Source organism: Chionomys nivalis, chromosome X, assembly GCF_950005125.1.
Source record: "Chionomys nivalis chromosome X, mChiNiv1.1, whole genome shotgun sequence".
NCBI lineage: Eukaryota > Metazoa > Chordata > Mammalia > Rodentia > Cricetidae > Chionomys > Chionomys nivalis.
Window position 1 is genome coordinate 36386499 of NC_080112.1, and position 5008 is coordinate 36391506.

Sequence of the window (5008 nt, forward strand, 5' to 3'; positions counted from 1 at the left end):
AGAGGGATAATGGGATAATAGATTGGTACTTGTTGGTACTTGTGAGTTATTGTTTTGAGACAAATATATTGGTATCTATTCTTATATATTGATACATAGTGAAATTATATTGACTATTGTATGCATGCATGTTTCTACCTCTGTTTAAAACATTTTTTATGTATTGACAAATATTGTATTGATATATATATAGTATATATTTACCATATTGAAGTGTGCATTTCTACCTCTGATTAAGATACTTATATATTGTTTGTGTATTGATATATATTTACCATACTGCAATGTATATTTGTACATTGTTTATATTTGGAGGTCATTTTCCTCATTTGTTTCATAGTCGTTTATTGTCTTAGTCTTTAAGTTAGATAGGTATTGAGAATTATATAGATCAATAGTATTCTAAGTTTGTCATTTATAATTAGACTAATCAGGTTCTTTAGCTACATAGAGATTATACTCAGTATAGATAGATAATCATCAACCTCTTCAAAGAGCTGTAGAAAATGGCCTTTAATCTAACTCAGAGTTTTGTGGTAGTGAGACACAATTGCTCCTGGCAACACCACTCTATTCCCGAGAGAATGTTGAGCACCAAAGACACTCCACCTGGAGCCTTTCTTCTTGGCTGAACTGGCCTTTGGGCAAAGAAATGCCCATACGTCAACCACTGACAGAAATACAGAGTATCCGTGAATGGAAAAAACAGGACTGTCATATCCTGCCAAGACAGGGTAAGATAGTTTTGACAAGTTTCTTGCCTTTGAAAATGGTATGTCAGTTATGTTAGGCCTTAGCCAAAGTTGGTTGCTTCAACGCTGCAAACGTGACCTTGGGTGATTGCCCAGGTAGCTAGTTGTCTCTGTGATTTGTTGCATGTTTTGGAAGTTGTTTGATTGCACTTCCTAATTACTCAGGTAACATTATTTCCCTTCTCAGATCTTCGATGGGGTTGAAGACTATATAAATTTAGTTACTTTCCACTCATGACTTGGCCAAGCTATTTATTATACAAGACCTAAGCTAGTTAAAATAGGATATTTGTACTTATTGTATATAATTTCATAGTAGGTTTAGAACTCTCTTACTTAAACAAAAGGGGGGGGGTGTTGCGGGAGGTCCTTCCGCTCCTCCAGCCAATAGCCGCTGAGATACCAGCCCATTGGGGTGTGGTCTCTCTCCCTTTAAAAAAGCAGCCACTTCCCTCCTCGCTCTCTCTTACTTCCTGCTCCGCTTCCGGCTACTAGACTCCCTTCCTGATTGCTCAGAGGGCTGTTGTCTGTGACAGTGATCTGTAAGTTTTTTCCCTTTTAAATAAATAACCATTTTATTAATCATAATTCCAAACTAGCATGGGATTGTTTGTAACTTATGCCTTCGCCTTCAGAGCAAAGCTGTTAATTTCATGGCAGCCAGGAAGCAAAAGGAAAAGCGTCATGTTGGATCTTAATATCCCTTTCAAAGGACACACTCACCACCATTTAAACTCCTTGCACTAGATCTTATCTCCCAAAGACCCACAGCCTCCCAATCGTGCCAGAGGCTGATGACCTAATTTTTTTTTTTTTTGGAGGGGTGGGATTTAAGATCTAAATGATAGCTGCTGGTGGTGCACACCTTTAATCCCAGCACTCAAGAGGCAGAAGCAGGTGGATCTCTGTGAGTTAGAGGCTAGCTTCAGGACAGCTGGGGCTACATAAAACATTAAAACCCTGTCTCAACAAAACAAAACAAAACAAAAATCTAAATGATAACAGTGATACAACTTAGTCTTCCCAGTTGTGTTTTTGATTCCTTTAGGTGTTTGTGTGTTGTCAACGTACAACCCATCATCATTCTTAAACTTCTTGAATTTCTGTGCTAACATGATAACACTGTTCCACCAATGTTGTGACATGCCTTATAGACATAGCCCTTGACACTCTGAGCCCAAATGAGGTTTCTAGATGCAACTCCTTTCTTCTTGAAGGGTAATAAACTTAAAAAAATGACTTCCTAAAAGTCAACTTCACAGGACTGGAGAGATGGCTCAGTTGTTAAGAGCACTTACTGCTCTCGCAGATGACCAGAGTTCAGTTCCTAGCACCCACACGGCAGTTTCCAACCATTTCTACCTCAAGTTCCAGGGATCTAACACCTTTTCTGACCTCCTTGGGCACTAAGCATTCATCCGTAAATGCAGGTGAACACTCTTACATGCAAGTTAAAAATAAATACATCTTTAAAAAAGAAGCCAACTTTGGGGACTGGCAGAATGTATAAGCTAGTAAAGATGCCTTCCACACAGCCTGACAAGCTGAGTCTGAGCCCCAGAACTGACTCCCACAAGCTGCCTTCTGCTCTCCATCCATACTTGTTTCTCAACACTAAATAAATGTAATAAAAATTTTAAGTCAACTTTGGAAATTTATCAGGCATTGCATCCTTAAACATTGCTCCTATACTTCTTATTTTCACCTTTTAAGGGTCAATTTAAGCAGGACTTTTTGTTGTTTTAGGACAAGTAAGAACGTATATTTGAAAATCCCTAGTTTTTCCCCCTCATAACATATAGTCTATTTGTTTGTTTAGGTATTTGTAAGTCCAGTTAGAGCAGAAGGGAATTATATGTTTAGGAAAACATACACTGTTTGAAAATTAACAATAAAATATTTCTTAAAAGAGAAAACCTTATTAATATCCAACTCTTCAAACATCCTACTGCTTTTTAAACCTGGTAGTTGTACAACTTATTTCATTAGCACAGTTTATATGGCAACATAACTGTTCTTAAATGCAGAAACAATATTAGGAAGCAGCACTAATGAAGGATCACTTTAGGAGGCATCAGAGGGCAGCCAGCAGTCCTCCTCAGTAAAAACAGACTGTGTGTAGGAAGGTCTTGCCAGTCTTTGCCTTAAACATTTGCAGCAGTTCTGCAATCTCATCATCCACATCTCCCATTTGCTGGATACTATGGCCGAGCTCACAGATGAGGAAGGCCCAAGGGTGGCGTTTTCGTAGTTGTCAGGGATGCTCACACTGATCACACGGCCCCTCTTCTCTGGCGTTCAGGCATTCCATCACCTAGTCATAGACATGCTCCTCACATGTAAAGGTCACATCGAAGAGGTCTTTGCTGTTCTGGACCTGTTCAGGGCCAGACATAATTCCCCGGTTCCTATCTTGCATGTGTACAATTCCATTCTGAGTGTAAAAGGCTCTATCATTCTTTAGCAGGTCATCGTATATTTTGTCATACAAAGTTTTAAAATCATAAATATTCAGCTTGTCAGGTGTGGGCCCAGCATGCTTCACAAAGCCATCAGTTCCAAAGGACTTTGTAGCGCGCCAAGGCGCTCTGCGTACCACGGCGCTGTCAGCTGTCATGTTCCGATGTAGCGCGCCACGGCGCTCTGTGCGCCAGGTGCTTTGTGCACCTCGGCGCTGTCAGCTGTCATGTTCACAGGGTCTGGCACTAAGCCCGTTGCCGCCATTTGCTAGTGTCCCTAGCAGTAAACAACTTCTGCGCACGCTCGCTACCGGCCCAAGAGTGGTTTGAATCCACCTATCAATTGCTCACACGTCTTGCTCACGCAATTGCATCAGTGTGGGCCGAGCCAATCAAGCAATGACACATCATAGGCGGACCAGGCACTGTATATATTCCCCGCGCGGTCGGGCTCGGGGTCTTTTCGCCTCCATCTTATCTTCAGTCTTCTGCCCTCCAATAAAGTACGTTCCAAGAAGAATCCTGTTGTGGTCGTCTTCTCTGCTGGCAGAGTTGCGCGCCGCAGGACTTCACTTTGAACCCTCATTTGTTCAGGACCCTGTGCACCTCCATGCTCCAGTTCTGGTTGCTTGAGCACACTACAGCCACATGGAGTGGAATGGACAGCATGGTAATGACAGCAACGGCTTCACTCAGGGTTGACTCTCAGATGCTCATGATCAGCAAAATGACCATGAAATGGTGTGTTTAAGTCCCAGCTAAAATTGCTCTGGCTGCCTGCCTAGGCAGAAGTTGCTTGCTGACCTTCAATGTGGCCCTGAACCATCAGGTTGTGAAGTATTGGCATTGGGGACCACATAATTTCCAGTGCACTGAGGAGGGCTAGAAGGCAGTTGTGATGTCACCACCAATGGTCCACAACAAATGAAAAGTCCTTGTCATGCCTCATGTAAATATGAGCACAGTAGCCTGTGTCTGTCATCCCAGAACTCCCATGGTGAGATGGGAAATACAGACAGGAGAATCCCTGGTAACCTGAGAGCCAGACAACCTGGTGTACACAGCAATAAACAGTAAAAAAGAGACCCTATCTCAAACAAAGTGAAAGGTGACAGTCAACACCTCTGACCTCTACATACATATGTACACACATACATACACACACACACACACAGTGGTATGTAACATTCTATCTTTCTAGTCCAGTGTATATAGAAGATTCTGCATTCACTTAGTCTTATTTATTCTCTTCTACACCTTCTTAAAGCAAAAGGGTTTCAGGTACACAACTCTCCTGGAACAGTGCTCGGTGGAGATCAGTGATGTTCTTTTGGGAAAGTCCTTAACTTTTCTCCTGTGTAACTTGTGAAAAAATTGATATTGGTCCCTCTCTGTGTTCAAAATCTTGCCTCCCCTTGTTCTATGAGAAGATTTTTCTCCTGTATGTCCTTCTATCTCTGGCCTCTCCTTCCTCCAGCTCCTCTAACTGCCTTCTTAAGTGTGGGTGTTTCTCAGGATCTGTTCTTGTTCCTTTTATCATTTACACGCTTGGAGCAATCTAACAAGCTGCAGTATGTCATCACCATCTGTACAGTATTCTCAAACATTTGGAATCTAATGGGATAATGACATATTAGAACCATAAGGTTTTTAATTAAAAGACTCATTTCAACTTGTAATTCATCTTAGAAATACAAAAATAATTCATAGGTATCCCTAATAAAGAAGTAATGCCATTTTCATAACAGAGAAAATGATAAAGTCATTTGCAATCTTTTCTCAATGTTAATATTGAAT

At 41.2% G+C, this 5008-nt stretch overlaps 1 pseudogene; it reads right to left on the reverse strand.

Annotated features, from left to right (window-relative positions):
* Positions 1-2850: 2850 nt before the first annotated feature.
* On the reverse strand, positions 2851-3880 carry LOC130868139 (RNA polymerase II subunit A C-terminal domain phosphatase SSU72-like; annotated as a pseudogene).
* Between the last annotated feature and the right edge of the window lie 1128 nt (positions 3881-5008).